Source organism: Cygnus olor, chromosome Z, assembly GCF_009769625.2.
Source record: "Cygnus olor isolate bCygOlo1 chromosome Z, bCygOlo1.pri.v2, whole genome shotgun sequence".
NCBI classification, from domain to species: domain Eukaryota; kingdom Metazoa; phylum Chordata; class Aves; order Anseriformes; family Anatidae; genus Cygnus; species Cygnus olor.
The window spans coordinates 72,874,071-72,897,200 of record NC_049198.1 but is presented as its reverse complement, the minus strand read 5'-3'; positions in this window follow the sequence as shown (position 1 = coordinate 72,897,200).

Sequence of the window (23,130 nt, the reverse complement as noted above, 5' to 3'; positions counted from 1 at the left end):
CTTATCAGAACAAAACAGTTACTTAATCCTCGGTGTTAGAATACAGATTATTTTGATAATCCAGAGAATGAGTAGAAGCAAAGAGATGGGAGGAGGAAGCAAGGGAGGAAAAGTAAGTCTTCTGCAAGGTTTTCATACCCTGGCAGAAATCTTTTTAAAGCTTGTGCTCAAGCTCACACAGATAGTTTTTGGATAAAGAAAGGTCTAATTATTTCAGTTATTAATTGCTGGTGTCAGACTGGCATAAGGATATTTGTGTCTTTCTCAGTTATCCTTTCTGCCTCAAGTAATTTGCTTGGCAGTTCTAGCACCAGCTGCATTGTGGAAACGAAGAGAGCCAAGACATTGGTCCAGCTGGTAACAAGATATTTTCTGTTCCAGTGACTCTTCGTTAACTTGCTGCAAGACCCACACATCACTATTTGCAGTATCTGAAAGGTGAAGGAGAAGAAAACTGAAGGATGGCATTGTTTTATTCTCTGCTAATGGGATTTATGGTCAAAGCTTTGGAAAACCTTTCTTTGTATATGAAATCACAGTTCCAGTGTAGAATATCTGGAGCAGTTGCCTTCAGTGAAATCTTATTCAGCCCATTGCTTGCTACATGAACCAGCATGGATGGCCAGAAACAGAAGCCTACCTGGAAATCTGTTATACTGTTGCAAAATATCTTTAATACCATGACACAGCATAGTACTTTCTCACTAGCTTGAAGAACTTGGGTAATTACAGTTTAGTAGCCAAAGGTGGTTTGTCCCTAGCCATGAGGCTCAGACAAGGAGATATACAACCTGTAAAAGATAAAAATCCTGTCCCAGTTCCCTCCGACTGTACATACAAGAGAATTTTCTTCTTATATTATCCTTAAAATAAAATATTTAATATAAGATAGTCCAATTACAGATAGAAAGAAAAAGAATGACAGCTGATAAAATGATACTTGATTTTCTTCTGCCTGGTTACTCTAGCTGAGTACTTTCACACTGGAAAGTACTACATGACTGGAAAAGGCTAAACTGGATTCTATTACAATCAGGAAAGGTAGATTCAGGTCCATATAACTTACATTTTGACAAAAAGACTATCACTTCAATAAAGTTTTTGCTCTTGCAACAGTACAGCAAATTCTGCCTAAGCTATGGAAGAACTAGACCCTCTCTGGATTGCACTGTCAGGCAAATTAATGAAAGAAACAATGATCTGCATCCATTGCAAATGTTTATGCATGTAAAAGGAAGAAAAGATAGTAAGTTGGAGTAGGAGGTGAATTCTCCCCACTGAGCTTTAATAAATTAATTATTGATTATTCATTGACCCAAGATAAAAGAAAATGCTTAGGTGAGGAACTACAGCAGTAGTTCCTCCCTTGGAGACAAATTTTTAAGAAGGGAAATAGAGTAGAATTATCTTTCAGGATACAAATATAGGTGTTTGGAATCTAGAAAAAAAGGAATGAAAAAGTCATCTGAAAGCTGGAAGCTCACAGAGCTGCCTCTGTTACACTGCTCAGAAACCTTGCGATGGTGAAGGTAAGGTTGTCTTTTCACTTATCTGCAGGCTGAGGAGTCTCAGGCTGATGAATCTCAGGCTGAGGAATCCTCATTCCAGTGGGGACTGAGGGGAATGTTTTGTTTTCTTAAATGCCAACTAGCAATCTCTTGACTTCTCTCAACAGTCACATGCAATCACATCTCTCTTCATCCAGACATCATCATACAGACATATGTGTTCAAGGAATGAAGTTGGTGCATGTAAGGTGGAAAGCTCTTTACCTCTGCAACAGACAGAATACTAAGCCAAAGTACTCTACAGGTTCACCATGAAGAATTGGTTACAAAGTGGAGTGTGGTGTCCCTTCTGTCTCAACCACCAGATCACTTTCAAACCTGCGAAGTACCACATAGTCTTTGTATATGTAAACTGCATGCTAATAATACTGGAAGTGAAGAGAGAGAGCAAGCGGAGCTACAGAAGATTACTGCATTTCCATACATAGTTTGTCTAAACAGGAACCCAAGATGAAGATATTGGAAGTCAGAAAACTAATGCCTCCTTCCAACTTTCCAGCTCTGAATGGAGCATGAATTGCAGCATTAACAGGAAAGTCTAAGCCCTTTCCTAGTGGAAAACAATTCACAGAATCACAGAATCACAGAATTGTAGCGGTTAGAAGGGACCTCAAGAAATCATCGGGTCCAACCACCCTGCCAGTGCAGGTTCCTTAGAGCAGGTTGCCCAGGTAGGCGTCCAGATGGGCCTTGAATACCTCCAGAGACGGAGACTTCCATGACCTCCCTGGGCAGCCTGTTCCGGTGCTCTGTCACCCTCACTGTGAAGAAGTTCTTTCGCATGTTGGTGCGGAACTTCCTGTGAATTTCAGCTACTGGGATTTCCCTGCAGACTCCTCTTGGTAAGCCTTACAAAGGTAAAGGTATTTCTGCATGCACTGCTGATCTAATGAAATAGGGAACAACAATAAAATACTTATGCAATATGTACAGACAAACAAACAAATAAATCAATGAAAGTCAAGAAAAATATAGAATCACAGAATCATAGAATATCCTGAGTTGGGATAAACCGACAAGGATCATCGAGTCCAGCTCCTAGTTCCACACAGGACCACCCAAAAATCAGACTGTATCTGACAGCACTGTCTGAACACTTGAACTCTGGCAGGCTCAATGCTGTGACCACTGCCCCGGGAAGTCTGTTCCAGTGCCAAAACTTGGACTTGCTCTGTTTTCTAGAAAGGCAAATGTTCTGCATGCCAAAGAGACACAACAAAGTTCAGACCTGAAAGGAAATATCTCACCAACCTCTTCAGCTTTATATTTCCACTGTTATTAGAGGCCCCTGGATGCCTCAGAGATTTCAACCACACTATGTGAAGTGATATATAAATAAAAGTGGTAGTCTGGCTTCGACACCAAGTGAATTTCTTGATTTCTGTGGTGTGAATCACTGCTGCTTTGGAAGGAACTGTAAGTCAGCTGCATATGGTTGTGTTACACCCTAACTGAGTCAAAGACATATACCCAGTCTTTCTCCTACTGCATATGTAATGACAGCACTTCAGAACGATGCCTTACAAAATTATCTGACTGGCACCAGTTAGCCTAACAGCTGTGCTTTCTGTACTTTTAAGACTTTTTTCTACCACATTTTAATTGCAGCATGGGGTAAGTTACGAAGCAAGGCATTTCAAGCTGTTTGTGAAGAATCCACAGCTACACTTAGCATTCAGCTCCCCCTCTGATCTCTCCAGCACCTTGGGATGAAAAGTTTTCCGATGCATATGGCTATTTATTCCAGCTTTAATCATCTTGCTGACCTCTGGAAAAGAGGCCCACTGTACAGAAGACTGTATATCGGAACTGAAAAGAGAAAAATCACACAGATATGCTCTTGTAAAGGTCTTAGGTCTAATGAGTATTACTTGCATTCACAGAACTGAATATTGCTTGAAGCCAGCCTTGAAAATCTGAGTGAGGAATATGAACATTTTAAAGTCAAGCAAGAAAATATCTGTTCCTTAAAATGCTGGGCCACCCAGAGGTCATGGATTAATTATTATAATAGAGCAAAACTGCAAAATGTTTTCACTTTTGGGAGAGAAGAAAAACTCGTGTTACTCTAATGCTCCACTGATGTGCACAGTTCTCCTCCTCCCCCTCCCCTCCCCCCAAGACTTGGGACACAGAAAGCAGCTGAAGTAAAAAGCTGAAGTAAAAACTCACTTTTCTTTAAGGCGTTTCACAACATGATTTCAGCGTTTATAGCTCTCTATTATTTCAGAATGGAAGTACTTAGCACAGGCTCTAAACTGTTTCAAAACACCCCTGCTTAGTAGTTCTAGATACTGAAGAGTAGAGTTAAATTTGGTCAATTTAACCATCATCCATAGCTGTTTGTACAGCATGTTGATGAAGGCAGGAAGAACAAACAGAAATAGTATGATTTTTTGTGCACTTCCTTATTTCACATTTCCATGCTAAGTTTCTCAAGTTCTCTGAGTCAAGATTATCCTATTTCCAGACTTTGGTTAACTGGAAAGATCTGGATGACTTTGTAGCACACAGAAATAGTGTATGTAAGCAAGTATGTTTTGGATTTGGATGTGTACATGAAGCAACAAGCACCAGAGCCAAAAATAGCCAAATAAGTGGTAACATTAATAGCTCTCATTTTAATCTACAACAAGTGTGGGTTTTTTTATTTTTTTTTTAACAGATTTTTTTTTTTTTTTTTTAATCTCTGTTCTGATGTACAACTGGAAGAAAACATATGTGAGTGAAAGATCTGAGCATAAACTGAAACACAGGAGGTTCTGTCTAAATATCAGGAAACACTGTTTGATTGTACAGGTGTCTGAGCCCTGGAACAGGTTGACCAGAGAGGTTGTAGAGTCTCCATCCCTGGAGACATTCACATGGTTCTGGCCATGTAGGAGCAGGGAGGCTGGACCAGCTGACCTCCAGTTGTCCCTTCCAACACCAACTGTTCTGTGATTCCGTGACTCAGTGAAAAGCTGTGATCTGAGCTTCATAATAAATAAATAACATCAGAGAATGAAACTATCTGAGGAATGCGGTCATGTAGACTGGTTCCATTGAACTGATGGGCTGTCAATTTTTTTGACTAGCTGTAAGTTTTGAAGTATGTATCATTTTATCCAAGTAGGAGAATCACATCAAATGCCACAACAATATAAATTCTTCTCTCTTCTAAGAGCTAATTTTCTTCTACTAACACATTACAGAACAAGAACCAGCAGCATTGCCTGACGAACAACAATATTATTAAAATCTACAAAGATTTGCAGCACATGTGATTCAGATGTGTTATTTCAGTAGTTCATGCCTTTTGCTGATTAAACAGAAAACAAGCTTCAGGTATGTCTTGGTTTTGGCTAGGATAGAGTTAACTTTCCTCCTAGTAGCTGGTATGGTGCAGTGTTTCAGATTTAGGATGAGAATAATGCTGATAGCACAGTGATGTTTTAATTGTTGTAGAGCAGTGCTAACACTAAGCTGCTCAGGGATAGGCTGGGCATCAGTCAGCGAGTGGTGAGCAATTGCATTGTACATCACCTGTCTTGTACACATTATTATTATTAGTACTATTATAATAATAATTATTATTATCATTTATTTCCTGTCCTAATAAATTGTCTTTATCTCAACCCACAAACTCTCACTTTTTTTCGGATTCTCACCCTGGTCCCACTGAGAGGGTGGGGGGTTGGGGCAGGGAGCAAATGGCTATATTGGGGTTGAGCTGCCGGCTGGGTTAGACCACAACAAAATAACAAATACAGCAAAAGAGAAGTACACACTGCTTGGCACTATCATTACAGGGGTTGGAAACAACCCAACATTAAGTAAGACATGAATGAGCTGAAAGCCCCAAATGAATTAATAAAAATTCAGAACAGAAATGTACAAATATGATGGACTTCAGGTGCAAAAGGTAAACTGATAAGTTTTAAAGGAAAAAAAAATGCAAAGAAATAAAGTAAGATACGTCCACTCCACACTGCCAGCCAACACACTGAAAAGCCAATTTGTTTGAACCAAACTGTTACAAGTCATGATATATTTGCATCCTGATATCTTTGTACACCTTCTGTGGATCACCACTATCAAAACAAGCCTCTACCCTTACACCGTTTTTGGTGCAGGCATTGAGCAAGTGGTAAAGCTGAGGAGTTATGTCCTCTGTTGGCATACCAGTGGTGCTATGGAGCAAGAAGAAATAGAAAAGAATAAAGACAAAGAGAGAACTGGTGAGAAGGGAATAAATTATTGTAAAAATGAGAATGAAAAGGAAAGTGAGAGATGAACAGAAGCTGCTGAACAAAGAAAAGATAAATCGCTGTGACCTGTAAATCACAGGCAAAGCATGTGTCTTAAGCTGGCTGTATTTCTACCATGAACTAATTCTTTCAGGCCAAATTCTAAGACCTTGGGGCAAGTTCATATCTTCGCAGGTTTCCCAGGACTAGATGATTCCTTTAAAGATCTATCTGTGAAGTAGCAGAAGATATTCTCAAAAATAAGCTCCAGAATCCAGCTGCAACTTTTAATCTTGATCTGAAATGCTGCCTGGTAGGCAGCTGTTTCCAAGGAGATGGACAAGGAGCTAGGGACAGCCAAAACATCCTCACAGAAGAGAGTCTATCTCCACCCATTCTGCATGTCACAAATCTTTACAAAGCATCAGTCTCTAGATCTGAGTTGACAAGCTCCCACCCAGCTCAGAACATGTAGATAATGTGAAAAAACTCCCTGGATCAAATTTCCTCCGTACAGAAAGAGTGTATTTAGCACTGTCCTCCTTTCTGCAGTATCCTGTTGTATCTTTTAGCTTGTTTTTCTAAAACTGTTGTGAACTTCTTTTGGCAGCAATGGATCTTAGCCATTAGGAAGATCCTACTAGACTTATTACAGTACAGTCACCATGCAGGTAAAGCCCCTGGTGACTATATAGCCCCTGATCCTGACTATTCCTACCTTAAATCCTTGGCCGATATAATGTTGCAGCCTTGTTTATTACCAAAGAAAAGATATGATATATTATACTATGATATTATAACATCTTTGTAATTATGATTGATGGGAGGGGGAAAAAATGATTTTTCAGTGATGTCTATTTAGAGTATACATTCAGAAATATGTATTCAGCATATAACAGACTACAATAAACTTGGTATTTTGCACAGACTTTGGATCACAAAGCAACATCTGAGGAACAGTTTGCTATTCCACATCTAGATCTTCTCCTGGTGGATTGAATAACAAAGTACTCCCTAGTGGCAAGTGTTGCAGCATGAGCTCAGAAGGGGCACAAGCCTACTGCCATTAAAATCAGTCAGCTGTTCCATCAGTCAGTTACAACCCTCCCATTCCTTCCCACAGAAGATAATTTGTGGTTTGTACTCAGGGCCACAGATGAAGACAAAAGTCTCCTGTACACAGCTTGCTGGAGTCCGTAGGGAATTTAAGGGAGACATCCATTAGAAATAGCTTAGACATCCACCTACCAACCATTGTATAGGCTAATCCATACAATTTTTGCAGTCATTACTTTTAGACGAAAGTGAATAAACACCATGTTTGTATTGGTTTAGTGTAATAAGTGAAAGACTCTCTGGTCTAAGAAATCAGTGGGAAGAGATTTGAACAGAGGTGACATTATAGCTGAGAATTTTTATTCAGTTGTTATCAGTAGATACCTCATGGACAGTGTGGAATCAAATGATGAAAAAATCTTCAGAATAACTGTTTGTCAAGTTAATGAAAGCAGGAGTTTATTATTATTATTATTGCTTTGCAATCATAATTTGAGATTTTGTGGTGGACTTTCACAATGCAAATGTAAAGCACTGCTCTACATATATTAGACTGAGTACTTGTCATGGTGCATTGCCAGGATTACACTATCTTTCAAAGACAGTAAACATAAGAACAACTAAAGAGGAAATTCTAATTAGCCTTCCAGTACACTACAAGATTTAATTTTGGTTCTGGGTCAGATGGACGTTAATCAGGGATCTGAGTGTGTTTCTATCACAGGTTAAGAAATAAAAGTGAAAATGAAAATATAGAATAGCCACAGAGTTTAGCTAAAATCCATATCATGGGCCCTGCTCCTTTTGGGATTTAGTGGAACACTTTAACATATGGTTAATTTCAAGAAAGTGAGCAATCCATTTAAACCTCATGGGTCTGATGTACTTTATTATACTAGATTAAGGCTTATGGTTTCCTTCAAAATACATCTGAATCTGCTAGACATCTGTTGTATGAAATCTTAGTAATCAATCCATCACTTTAATGCTAGTTTCTTTCTTAACTATAATGTATGTTGGAATGGGATTTATAGGCAATAAGGTTTAATTGTCTAATCTAGGCTTAATTATCTAATCATCTAATGACCTAATTATTGCACTTACAACCCCAATGATCTATAAACAGTCACCAAAAATTTTTTACCTTTTGCAAGTGCACATGTGAGTGCCTACATTTCAGAAACATATTAACCTTGTCAGAGCTCAAGTATTTGTAAAATTCAGAAGTTTTCTTAGTGTAAATTACCAAGAAATGAGTCCAAGAATCCAACCTCAGTTTGCATCTCCTCATGATATTCTTTCTGTAATTGACAGGAGCATGGTACTAGAAGACATTTATTATTGAGTGCAATCTCCTCCAAGCTACCTTATCTTGCAAGTCTTTTCTTAAGGTGTGTTTTAATTCTTTTATGTTGCAAACATTTTCACCCCTCTTGCTTTGAAGAGAGTGATGTTGAAGAATCTTGTTGCTCTAAAACAACTCAGAAACTTTTGTCTAATCTCCAGCCTTCATTTTTTGATAGACATCTATTATACCTGTGCTTTTGGGCCAACATTATCTAGCAAATTTTCTCTTCATTCACCATTCATAACATTCATAACATTCAACATTCATAACATTCACCATGCTAATAGAAGTTAATTGAGCACCAACCATCTCTGAGACTTCACTTTGCTGGGTTAAGCAAGCGATGGTCTTATGTCACTTAACTTCTAAGATACCCACAATCCTACACTGCAGCTGTTTTGTCAGTCTCATTAATGTTGCCCAGTTTTCACTGTCTGTAGAACGTTTCACTAATGAGAAATCATTATATATTAGATTTCTATGTTATTCCAAAGCATTTAATGTTGCTCACAATTGCCTAAAATGGGACATGAAACCAGCCAGTTTCCTTAGGGAAGAAAGCAAATGTAATTCTTAAGTAAATCTAGAGTTCACACTTAGAGATTTGTCACATAAATGCAGTCCGTTCAAGCTGTATACATGTGCTAAAAAAAAAAAAAAAAACAGTCTATCTTCTTTATCTGTTTTTTTTTTTTTTTTTTTTTTCCCTCCTTGTTGAAGGTTTTGTTGTTGCTGGAAAGGCTTAGGAAAACAAACAAACAAACAAACAAACAAACAAACTTTTAGGTTCAGGATGGTATTTCATTTTGAGCTTTAAGCTAAATGTGCAGAGAAAAAAAATCCAAATCCTCAACAAAGACAAGTCTGTTGTTTTATAGGTAAGTCCTATACAGTCCTCAGATTCAAGCAAACTGTGATTAAGGGGAAATAAGAAACTTTACAGTATGTAGACATTATAAGACTACATTTCTGACTGACTGTGGTTAAAGACTCCAGACAGCTTGGAAACAGCTGTTCATTACAGTGAATTAAGAAACTGAAATATTTCAGAGAAAAAAGTCTCCTTTGCTACAAACACAGCCATGCAATGTGCTATGTTAACATTCATTATATTCGTTATAGTTAAGTATGAGTGTTTGCTTTCACTCTCCTAAAGGGTTTCAAAATGTGGGTGTACCGAAAACAAGTGGTACTTTAGCAATCTTCTGTCTCATTAAGAAAGCAAAATTCCATTCTCTAGGCTTGATATCTTGCTATTACTGATTTCCATATCCAGATGTATAAGTGGACCAATGGAAGCAAAGTCCAAATTAAGTAATCAAGCCACTTCAAAGTAGTACACTATCACCACAATGCAAAGAAAAGAACTATTGTTTTTGAAATGGATTATGTACATCAAAAACATCAATGGATTTGTTGACTGTGTGATGTTGTTTCAAGTGAAACATGAGAATTGATGGAGTGCCCATCCCTGGAGTTAGTTAAGAGATGTACAGGTGTGGCACTAAGGGATTTAGTTATAGGACTCAGGAGGCCAGGTTGAAGGTAGGACTTGATGATCCTGACTGTTTTTTTCAACCTAAATGGTTCTAGGATTCTATGGGTCTTTGAGGGTCATGAATATGATCAGAGGGCTGGAGCACCTCTCTTGCGAAGAAAAGCTGAGAGAGTTCAGGTTGTTTAGCCTGGAGAACAGAAGCATTCAGGAAGACCTTCTAGTACTTCCATTACCTAAAGGGGGCCCACAGGAAAGATGAGGAGGAATTCTGTCAGTAGTGATAGGAAAAGAGATCACAGCTTTAAACTAAAAAGGGTAGGTTTAGATTAGATATCATGAAGAAATGATTTACTCTGAGAGTGGTGAGGCACTGGAACAGGTTGCCCATAGAAGCTGTGGATGCCACATTCTTGGAAGTATTCAAGGCCAGGTTGTACGGGGCTTTGGGCAACCTGGTATGCTGGGATGTGTCCCTGCCAAGAAGGGTTGGACCTTTAAAGGTGATCTTTAAGACTACTCCTAACCCAAACCATTCTATGATTCTAAAAGGCAATCGTATTTAAGAAGCTTCTTAATCTTTCCTATGTTACATACTGGCATTGCAAAAGGCATACAACATGCTGTCCATGATGTTTTTTTAGACTTTGACTGTCCTCCTCTGAGAAATACAGTCCTGAAAATTGTTGCACCTACTGATTTCATTGATATTGCAGTACTTTCTTAACCAGATAAATCTGGAGTTCTTCTTCCAGTATTTATTTTACATGCCTTGTCTGCCAGTCGTAACAGTACTGTATTGTATAACACAAGCATTTTAAGATAAAGGCATCCTCCAAAAAATCATAAAGACAGTTCTGCTTAGACTCAGAATAGAATAAAGCACAATCCAATCTGTGTTTCATCCAAGATGAGGTTTTCTATGTGTAGCTGTTACATGTCAGCAGATTATTACTGAAGACACAACAGTTGATATTCAACATACTGTTGAAAACAATAATCTAGAATATATCGGAAGAACAGGTGGAAGGGAAAAACCCTCCAAGAAAATACTTTAACACCTTCCATCTTTCTGACAGCAATAGTTAGAAACGATTTCTGCAACGTAAATATATTTTTAGTAATGCTGAAGACATCATGTGCTCTCAGATTAGTCAATTTTTAGGAGTAACAGCAGCTACTGAGGTATACATTTGTGGTGGTGTACTCCCTCTGTCATGTGTATCATTAGTGTCATAGGTCACATGATACTATTTAGAAGCTCTGGGATTTCCTGTCAGTGGTGGTCACTATACCACCATTAATTGTATATCAGGAGAAGCAATGCTTTTATAGGAATCTGACATCTGCAAAGTCTGAAACTCTACACTGAATGTCATTAAAGGCAGGATTTCATAGAGAAGTCATATATCACAGAGCTCCTTCTTTTCCAGAATGTAAAATATCCTTGTGGTTTCTGAAATGTCTAAAGTTATTCGTCCAATATAAATAATACTTGATGACCTTAAAGTAAATCTATTGCTGAACTAGCCTGCTATTTCTATGCTACTTGATCTGTGCTCAGGGTGATAGCTGTCAACATTAGAGCCCACAAAATAAACTTATCATTATTCTCCATCCCTCACAATAACAAGATGATTCTTCTAGATGAGCATCAGACAGGAGTCTACAACATGTTCAGGTGTGTATTTCTGTAAGTAGCAATATGGTATGTCTTGACTTCTGATCTTGCTGTGGAAAAATGGTATTTTCTATTCAATAGTCCTTTCAATATTCTTTGGAAGAACCAGATTGGCACCAGGTATAAAAACCAGTGTAGCTGAGCTGTAGAATTAGAGTGGAATTGTGTCGTTGCCACAGTGGCCAATTCAATGCCTTGGAGCTAGCCATCTGAGCAAATTCTCGATGATAGCAATCACATAGCTCTGTAAAAAATACAATGAGTATTCAACCAAATTACTCTTTTAGGGGAGAGAGGGGAAGAATAGCATCATCAACAACAACAAAAATTCACCGTGGCTAAGTCAGAAAAAGAAACAAACATTTTGTGTTAATTTCAGTGAAAATAAGGTCTTAATAGAGCCTCCCCAGGATCATGCTGCTCTGATGACTCTTTCTGTTTTTAATGGTGTCACATTGCCAAAGTTTCTCTCTCTCATTTTTCCTGTTGTGTTTTTGGGAGAAAACTCTTAACAGTAGCTAACTCTTACAGTGATGGCTGAATTATGCAGGAAATCTGGAGGAGACCTGTTTTGCATTACAATCAACAAGTATGATGGTAACATAGTTGAATAACATGGATTTTTTTTTTCAATGTTTTCTTTTTCAGTGCATGAGCTTCCTAGCATTGTGCTGTATACAGCACTTTGTGTTTGCTTATCTGTTGAAGAGGGTAAGAACTGGAAATACTATTTTCTTTATAAGCAAGTGTTTTTACATTGCAAAACACCATAGCGACCTCTCATTACTCTGTGGGTCTGCTGCTGCACTGCAGAAGTACTAGACAGATGCACTATAAGGCATGCTCTTACCTGACTGATTCTTATGGTGTCAGGCTAGATATCATACATCTCAATGTAATGTTTGGGATTGCCCAGAAAAAGAAATTCTGTAGGTGTAGCAGACATGTCTTCACAATGGCAGAACACTGCACACTGATAATCAGTTTATGCACTGACTGCATGCTGGATGTAAACAACACTAGAAGGCCTACAATTAGGAGCATCAGCTCTGTATGAGCAGCACCTGTCAGTTCTGTGATTTCCTAGAGGATCCCAAAAGCCAAAATAAATAAATAAATAAAAAGGTTTATTTAGACTCATAAGGGTGTACTACTTCTGCTTTACCTTCCCTAGAGTGATATTTGCTGCTGTGCAAAGGTACACAACTAGATGTAAAAAGGCTAAGTTTAATCTGAGCTGAAAGACAAGATCAACATACTTTTGCTTCCCAGGGCCTTTCTGAATAGATCACTGAGGAGATGCAAAACTCAACTAAGTCAACAGGCTCATTTGGAAGGAAGTGTTCTGATGAGTTTGACAAATATTCTGTGTATTTTTCCTCTGGTTTCTCCATGAAAATGGATTACACAAGACTGAAAATAGAAAGAAAGCACAGTTTGCTTGATAAGGCTGTAAAAATTTTACTGAAGCTTTCAATCATTGTCACAAAAAGCAATAACTTGGGCCTGAAGAATAACAGAACTTTAATTTCACCTCCCCTCCCCTCCCTTCCCCTCCCCTCCCTTCCCTTCCCTTCCCTTCCCTTCCCTTCCCTTCCCTTCCCTTCCCTTCCCTTCCCTTCCCTTCCCTTCCCTTCCCTTCCCTTCCCTTCCCTTCCCTTCCCTTCCCTTCCCTTCCCTTCCCTTCCCTTCCCTTCCCTTCCCTTCCCTTCCCTTCCCTTCCCTTCCCTTCCCTTCCCTTCCCTTCCCTTCCCTTCCCTTCCCTTCCCTTCCCTTCCCTTCCCTTCCCTTCCCTTCCCTTCCCTTCCCTTCCCTTCCCCTCCCTTCCCCTCCCTTCCCTCCCCTCCCCTCCCTTCCCTTCCCTTCCCTTCCCTTCCCTTCCCTCCCTTCCCTTCCCTCCCTTCCCTCCCTTCCCTTCCCTTCCCTTCCCTTCCCTTCCCTTCCCTTCCCTTCCCTTCCCTTCCCTTCCCTTCCCTTCCCTTCCCTTCCCTTCCCTTCCCTTCCCTTCCCTTCCCTTCCCTTCCCTTCCCTTCCCTTCCCTTCCCTTCCCTTCCCTTCCCTTCCCTTCCCTTCCCTTCCCTTCCCTTCCCTTCCCTTCCCGGGGTGGGGGCAAGGGTGAGTGAATGGCTGGGTGGTGCTGAGCTGCAAGCCGTGTTAAACCACAACAATAATTCATCATACAAGACCATATAAATGGTATTTACCTGCAGTGGGTCTGCATTAAAAGTCTAGTGCAAGTGCAAAGACTTCCCTTTAGTCATAAAAATACTCTATAAACATGACGTTTAACAATGTTGGGATAACATATTCAGGAAGCAAAGAATATTTGTTTCTGCACTGTTTCATGATTTTGACTACTTCAGTAGGAACAATGAATCGAGAGCCTCCTGGTTTCACCAGACTCTCTGTCCAAGACTGATATGCCACGTCTTTGCCCCTATTACTTTGTTGACAGTGATTCATCATAGAGAAAGGCAGGCCAGAAAATACATATATTTTTTATTTTTTTTGTATAGCTGTTGCTCCAAGCTTTCAGTAGAAGTGCATTTTAGAGCTTTATTTTTTGCAGCATAAGATTTTGGCACTGTATGCAACTACTGTCCGTACTTGCATAGTGCTCTGAGACATTTAAGACAAAGAATTAAAAGTGATTTATTTTTTTTTTTCTAGTTTAGCACTAGCAAACACACTGCCAATCTAAAAGCAATACACTATTTTACCTGAATACAGTAACACTACAGGTCAGGATCTAGTTCTATGAGTTCAGCATAGACAATTTAACACATTCACATACATGCCTGGAGAATAATTTGGAAAAGAAAGCAGCTGATGTAATCTTTCCCTAACAGACAAATCAGAAGTAGACTGCTCTTTTTATCTGCACATCTAGTTATCAAAGCATGATACTTAGCATAGAGAGTACTTTATAGGATGCACAAGCTATGTGAGACTGGTGACTGAAGTTGTAATGTTGAAGTGCCAGTTCATGGCAGGACACAACCAGTGGGCAATTCGAGGAAAACCTCTGCATCTTCTGCTGAAGCGGCAGAAAAACACCATTTTGTTAATTAAATATGATATCTTATGGTGCCATAACCATTTGATATCAAGCCTATCCATACTGTGGACTTTTGTTGTTAATAAAGAAAGATTATTCTGGCTGGATTGTTCTTCTTTTTAAAGGGATATGACTAATGTATTACTGAAACAGACAAGTATACTGATCCCATCCCTCCCCCTCAACAAACAAACCAGCAAACAAAAAATTCACAAAAAACAAAACAAAACAAAACAAAAAACAAAACAAAACAAAACAACAACAACAAAAAAAAATTCACAAAGAAAAAAAAGCCCACTTGAAACCAGTTTCTCCATTGTAGGAGCATCACAGAATCATGGAATCATCAAGGTTGGAAAAGACCTCCAAGATCATCTGGTCCAATCATCCCCATACCACCAATATTACCCTCTAAAACATGTCCCTAACCACTAAACCATGTCCCATCCTTACATGCTTGGGGATTCTCCAGGTATTATTTGTACCTCTCCCCTAGCAACTTCTCCATTTCTCTATACCATGTTAAGGAAGACAGTCCATCTGAGACTATTTTAGCTGTCACAGCAGATATGTACATTATTTTTTATATGAATGCAAATCTTGGGCAATGGGAAATTGACGATTGCATTATACAGTATCTTCATAGCATTAGGACTGTATAAGAGAACTTCTCTTTTGTAGCTCATTATAACACAAAAAGCCTAAATTCCCAACCCATGCTTAAGTCTACATAGGCAAAGACATAAAAAATATTACAACTTTCCGCAACTTTTCATGTATCTTTTGGAATACCAACTAGCAGACTGGCAGAACATATGTGGGATGACAACATTTCAAGACCATTGTCCACACCTGTAGAAAATTGCCTGAGCCTTATTCTCTGCTTTCTGACAATGTTCTTTGTTTTATTTCTCTTCCAGGATGAGAAACAGACTCTAACACTAAATTTGCCTGGCAAGAAATTAGGTCCAGTTTTTCACAGATGTTTTATGTTCACTGTCTAACACAATAACTAAGAAGTACAAATCTTTTCTATTTCTATCTAAACTTTTAAAAATATGTTTATGGAGCTTACAAATAAGTGCACAATACAGTCATATGTTTTGAGTAGCTACCAAGATAAAATTTTAGCTTCACAGTTACTAAATATATTTGCTCAGTTTTCCAGATTGTGATATATCCAGTACCAATGTCTTGGTACTTACTATAGTTACTACTGGGAATTTCATTTTACCGATGTCCAAGATTATTCTCTCTGCTAATATGAATGTTTGAATTATTTGGGCACTTATACAGGGCCTGGATTTTGAAACCTCCTTTAAAAACATGCCAGAAACATTTGCACAATTATTAGTGTTGAACTCTACAAGGAAAGAATGCAAAAAGTATAATTGTTTTGTTTCTCACATTATCAGCACCACTGAGAAAAACAGTATGTATATAAATTGATACAACAGCTAATACTCCATATCTTTTCCACAACATCCAAAATACATTGTGTGTCTAAGATTCTCCTCAGTTTTTTTTTGTAGGAACCATGGATGGTCCATTGACCTCTGTACTTTGAACCTTCTTTGGTCTGTACATCAAGCAGTAAAACTGGCCTGAAGGTTTATGCTAGAAAACTGGATTCACAACCCTCATCAAGTCAGAGCTGACTCTCATATCAGCAAACCACAAATTAATGTATAAAAAATGAGAAGTATCTGGGACTTGCATCCCACCTCATGCTTAATACATCAAAACACTAGAGTGAAAAGAAAGAATACAATGAGGAGTAATGTTATTTTATATAACATTCATAGTCCTACTATTCATACTGTAATCATGTTACTACTCTTCTGGCACTGGCAGAAATAGTATTATGAAGGATTGTTAGCGGACAGAGTTGCAAAGCTAGGACGCATTTTGAGCATATATTGTGTATGGGGAGTTTTTCTTTTATATATGAAGTAATTTGCAGTACACAAACACATTAAATGAGTGAAAGTCATCCAGTGAGGAAGCCATTCAGCCACCTATGCAAAAGGAATTAGTCATTTGCTAAATGTTCCTTATCCATGTATTCTATAAGAATGCTGATATGAAGCATGGATGTGTAGTCCCATGCAGAGCTGCAGGGGAGTTTCAGTGGGTTTTTCTTGCTCCTGTACAGAGAACAAGGGAGTGAAGGGAAATATACATCTTGACACAGAGCCTACTGAACATGAAATACGTACTTCAAATCTGAATAAGGAAACAATTGTCATTGGATAGTAAAAATGTGGGTTACTTCCCTCTGCTAAAATACAAAGGAGTCCAAAGAAGGCATTTTGACTTATGCGTTTTTTCACACTCATATTATTAGTCAGAACTAACCCAGGTGTACAGCAAAATAGCAGTGCTATCTGCATTTTTAAGAGCATTTAAAATATTCACATAGCAAATGGTCAAGCCCCATCCTGAGTGCCAAAATCTAAATTCAGTTCTCTTCTTGGAGAAATGTGTTTCAGAGAGGTCTATATGGGTTCTAACCCATATTGAAAAATCATGGCAAGTAAATTACTACAAGTCCACAGTTATTAGTTAAACTAAGATTCAATTCTGCAAGTGAAACCTACCGCTTTATCTGTGTAATCTAACACCGGCTTCCAGGAGACAAGCACTAACTAGCTCCAAGGGTTTTTTGCACAGCAAAAAGCTTCTATCATCTCATTTAATTTACTACTGGATACCTGGTTTGAGAGCAGAGTTTAGCCCAGTGGTTTTAACTCACTTTTTACAGAGTCACCCTCTGTAGCAAGGCAGAGCATATACTGTATATCCTATAGAACTTCTGCATATCCAGCTGAGCCTTTTAAGTGTCTTTAGGACTCCAGATGTTTTTATCTTGTTGGCAAGTTTTGTGTATGTGTGCATGGGAAGGTGGGTGAAGTTGAATCAAATATAAAATATAGTATGGCTTTAACACGGTTGCTTTTAGCTAGATTACTTTGTCTCTGCTATTCATAAATAATGCAATAAAAAGATACTGCTTTGTCGATAGAACATAATTACATTTTTTTATAGCAGCATTGTGTGTGTGTGTGTGTATCCAGTTTTCACACTAATCCCGGGATCCTAATTTATTATCTGCTTCAAAACAATTTCCATCTGAATGCAATTTTCTTCACGCTACTCCCCCCTCACTACAAGGTTTTAGAGTTGAGTGCATCCACAGCCAAATTTCCTCAGCATTACCTCAGAATAACAGGCTCAAGTTTATCTATAATATACAAAGTGCAATATAAAAAAAAAAAAAAAAATGTGTGCAGAAATCCCAAACTTGAGTTCATCTTCTCAATACAGCTAATGGCTGAGAAAATAAAATTCCCACCTGCCTCATATTTTTCATATGAAAATTCAGGTTTTTAAAGAAAAGTTGTAAACCTGAAATATTTTTGGACATTAAGTAGAATAATTGTGCTGTTAATACAGACATTCATGAAGCTGCAGTTCGGATACTTCCCAATTATTCCACAGGTGTTTTTTATTAATATGGGAGATATTATTCATTGCTTTTTCAGTTTTGCTAACTTCTCAGGCAGAAGAGAGCATGTGCTGTGGATTCCCAAGTCGACCTGAACACAGTCTCTAATGCAGGGACTATGCTGTCACTAACCTTCACTACAACATGTGAGAGCCAGGCAATCCCCTGCAGATTCTATCATCCTTGTCAGCAAATCTACTCTGAGGCACTGGCTGTTTTCTAAAGACATTCATGTCTGTTTCCAGGTCAGCTGCTTCAGAAGGAACACCTGCCTGAGGTAAAATTACCACCTGGTAATTACTCTTGGTCTATAAGGAAGGACTCAAAAGCTCTAACGCAGACAATACCTCATATTCCCAAATAAGAAAAGTAGCTTTCATCTCATCAAACCTTCCTCTCTGTTCTCCAGGGAGGAAAATTGTGTTTTGTCAGCACACAGGAGATCCAAAAGAGCCAAAATACTTTACGCAAGGAGGGAAATAAAAGTAAAAAAAAAAAAAAAAAGGAAGAAAAAAAAAAGAAGGTGTTTTACATTGACAAGTCAGAGATCAAGTACAAAAGAGAGCACATGAGCTGTCTTTCTCAGCTCGGAAGTGCACAGAAACTTTGAAGCTTGGCAGAAGTCACATGGGTCCTTGATCTAAGAGTTATAAACACAGGCCTCATCTCTTATTTGGGAGACATAGGATTGCACACGTGTGTAAGTCAGATTTGTCACAGGACAGTTAACCAATGGGCATCATCAGTCTTCAGGAAAAGTCTCAAATTAATACATAATTTTTGGTGATGGATTTTCACCCTTAAAAGTCTGCCATGAAAAGTGGCCAGCAAAAAAAGAAGACCACAAATTTAACCCAGCATTTTAGGTGCTATACCTAAATTCTTTATATCTAAAAGCTAGAAACTCATGAGGAGCTTAACCAGGTTGTGTTTCCCTAGAGAGAACCAGCAATTGGCACCTGCCAGTGGTGAGCTGCTCAGTCCTTCTTCTCTTCAGAGGAGGACTGCAGTTGGGTTACACCACTGTGTCCTGCAGTGGTCCTCAGGGTGCAGGAGGAAGGAGTCTTGTCATCTAAGCTGTGCTGGAAAACAAGAAGATGCTTTTTGCAGGCACGCCTTTGTAGTAGTGTGTAGTGTGTATCTACAGTATGGGGAAGACTATCAGGTAGTTCTGCAGGTGGGATGAGCTCCTCTTTGCCCCACTGCCACCCTGCACTGTTCCTGGGTCTGCGTTGGGCAGTCAGAAAGCCTTGCAGAGGAAGGATCTGGGGTGACTTGCAGCTGGCACATGGTCTCCAAATATAGGAGATCTGGTCACAGGAGGTGTTGGAGCTGTTTGTGTTTTACTCTAAGCTATGATAATGTACATAATGGAGTAGGATTTGCTCCTTTGGATGAAATGCAGAATGTTAACAGCTTGGGGTTGGGAAAAAAAAAAAAAAAAAAAAAGGCTGAAGAGTGGTCTCCTTTGGCTGACACACAGGCTGAGCTCCTTCTCAGGTAGCCCTGGAGTCACTCTGCCTTCAGGGCAAGCTCTGACTGACTGAGCAGAGGATGTCGGGTGAAACATGTCCACAGCAGCCTTTTCCACAGCTTCCTCCACAGAGGAGTCTGCATTAACTCCATCTGCTGGAGGCTGGGTCAGTGCAGCAGGCATGTCTCCAGGGTGATGGCCATGGCAGGACCTCTGCAAAGAGCCAAGGATTCTAGTTATGACAGTAAGGTATGAAAGTAATTTCTCCTCTGTGTTGGTGCTGATGATTATACATACCAGCTTATGCAGAGGGGAAAGTGCATTTGCTCAGCATCTTATCCTTCATTTGCTTTTGCCACCATTCAGGACTGTGGCAGGGGACAACATGCTTACAGATACGTCTGATGCAGACGGACTTTTTAATGATATTTTACTTTCCTCATTCAGATAGCAACCAACCAAGTGCAGGGATAATAAAAGCTAGTTGGCCTTTATCAAATATTGCAGCTTCTAGGTCAACATAATAAAGCAAAAGCAAGTTTTCCTCTTTCCAGCAAAGCTCCTTCTTATGCCTGTGGCAGCTTGTGCATCAAAAAGGGGTACAGGATTGCATGATAAGAATCATATTGAAACTGATAATTTCTTGCGTATTTACATAAAGAAGAAATATGGAAAGATTAAAATGGTATAGGAAAAGAGGGGTACTCTGCTTTGTTTTACAAAGGAAAGGGATGACCTGCCGTAGATCAAAAGTACAAATTATTGACAGCAGTAGTAAAGGAAACGAGCAGATCAACGGTGTTTATTCTGTATAGGTAATGACCTTGTGAAAATCCAGCTTTATGGATAAGGAAGAACACAAACTTCTACAACAGAGGGAAATTAGGTTTTGCAATGAGGAAAGTGGAGAAAAGTGCAGCAAAGACAGAATCTTGGGATCTTGGGCATCTTTATTTTTTTTTAAGCACCTTGAATCACATATTCCCCTAAGCCACAAGAGAAATATATAGGACCACAGTGGCAATTTGTTTCTTGGATGCTGCTGATTTCAAAAGAAATTATTGCAGTACCCTCTGGAGCCATATAAGTATATTTAGTCCTTCTCTATCTCCAAATGAGTAATGTATATGGAGGAGGTGTATTTGCCTGGCTCTGTAGTAATAAAAGCCATGTTTTTATGTGCAGATATATTTTTGTAACCACCCTGAGCCTGTTTCAAATTGATTTACACGTCACTAACTTTTCCCTTTGAAAAGCAGCTGTGAGAATCTCACTATTTTAGAGAGAGAGATATAACTACAGAAATGGACAACAGAAAGAGATTACTTAGTTCTCCCACCTAAGACCTGCCTGTTTGAAACAGCAAATATTAAGATATCAGTGTACAGAGGAACACTTCTGCAACTTAGAGAAAAAATCAAATCAGCTCCCAAGATTCTCATCATAATTCCTGGATTTACAGACCGATAGCACACTTAGAACAGCTGAAAATAGAAGTCCTGTTATAAAGGTGGTATAAGAACGTCATCCTGTAACAATAACCCATTGTGATCATTTACTGTAATGCCACTTATGCTTCATGTTTCATGTCTGATGTCAAAAAAGAACCAGCCAAGAGACTTCATTGTGAAATATCAGTAATGTGCTTATAATCTCTGCAGCGAAATAATGGTTGCCTTTGCAATATCTTTACCTGCCCAGTCCATTTTTCTCAGTGCTTCGTCTCATGGATTCCCACAGTGTCCTCATTTTCAGACACGGTAGACAGCCGTTTTCCTTTCCTTAAAGATGCATAAGTAAGTAAATAAAAATAAAATCCTTGTAATTTAATTGTTCCTTTTTTCCTATATTCTTGCTCTTTGAAAAAAATAAAGGAGGAAGAGGAGATAGGGAGATGGTGAGGACCACAGTGGGACTGCTAACCCATATAATAAGCTCTTCAAAAATAGTAAAAGCTTTTTTTTTTTTTTTTTTTCCCCTTCCATAGTGCTATCAGTTTTATTAATGTCGTTGTATGTAGCACAGAGGCACAGAGCAGAAACAATGTGTTACAAAGGTATTCTGGGAAATGCACAGAAATACTCCAACAATTTTAGAGCTGCAGTCAAGCCTCTATTTTCTCCTATTTCTTCCTCTTCACATATATAAATTACTACTAAAACTACCACATCTGAGAGGCAGTGTGGCCTACAAGATGGCATATTGTCCTGAGGATAATCAATCTTTGCTCCTGATTTTGTTTGTGACTCTCTCTCTCCTTTCCCCCCCGCCCCCTCCCCGCCTTGGAAAAGTGTTTTTTTTTTTTTTTTTTTTTTTTTTTTTTTTTTTTTTTTTTTAAAGTAGTTACCTTCTTCTCAAAACTGGGAACAGCTACTGCTGTTCTGGTAGAGGTCATTGAAGTCAGTGGAAGAAGCACCACCAACAACTCAAAACAGACACTTGTAAGAAAATACACTTTTTAAGATAGAAATGACCAGTAAGAACATTTTTATTACAATTATTCCATCCTCAGTCCTTAAAATATTACCATGCTGTTAAAATGTCTTTCTAGAAGAGGGAGTCACAGGCCACAGAGGGAACTGTGACCAGCAGAGTCCACCACTATTACTGAACCTTACTGTCATGGAAGAGTTCATATTTCTGTCCCTTCCTTCAATGTTTTTTGGCTGCTACTAAATGAGGGATTAAAACATGGAAGACATAGGAATCACAGAGAATCCATATTAGATACCATTATGTTATGTCTGTCTACACTGACATAACTACACAGAATAACAGACATGCTATTCATAATAGCTTAGACTGCTTTCTCAAAATATTACCATCTTGCGTCTCCTTTCCTCTTTCATTGCTTCAACAATATTTAATTTTATAATATTTTTCTCTGAACACTTAGACACACCTAATCCTTTTTGCTGTCTTCTACATAATTATAAATGTGGGCTGCTGTTTGGAGCCTCTATTAAACATTCAATTAACTGGTCATAGCTCTCACGGGCTACTGGTATTTGCCATGTAGATTACCATTAAAATAGTCACACTTGGAATGCATCATGACTAGTGCATATGAAATTTAATGCATATATCGGACCTCCTGAATCTTTGAGTTGCTACATTCTGTTATAGGCTTTTCTTGTAACAAAGTTCTCCTTAAGTTGTAGATGTACATTTAATATATACAAAGATGTTTTTCACTCCTTATTCCTGCTGCTGTGAGGAATAAAAGAAAGTAATGTCAAAAACCATAACAAATATTTGCTATTGCCTGAGAGATCTTATCATAAGCTTTATATCAAAATGACTTTTTCTGTCAGTTATGTTTTGACACGATGGGAAAATATTTCCATGCCTGAATCAGAGGAATGAAGTCAAGGTAGAGGAGTCATCTCTACCTGGTCCAGGAGACTGTCTCTCATAATTGACAGTGTTATTGCTTAATTTGGAAGCATTAGACAACTTCACCTGGGTAAGAGGAGGTCAGTATGCACAGGACTTAAAAGCTTTGTGATGGGCTATGATGTCTTCTCCACTCAGTGCCAGAAACAGTTTCTCTCCACAAGTTTCTCAATGGAAATTCAAAGACATGCAGCTAAATCTGGTGGGCACTGCTGAGCCATGTCCACAGAAAAAAAATTGGAATTTTTGCCCACTCAGCCAAACTGTCTCTTTGGTCAGCAAAAGGAAAAAGAAAGGTAATTTTGTTGTGCTCACTT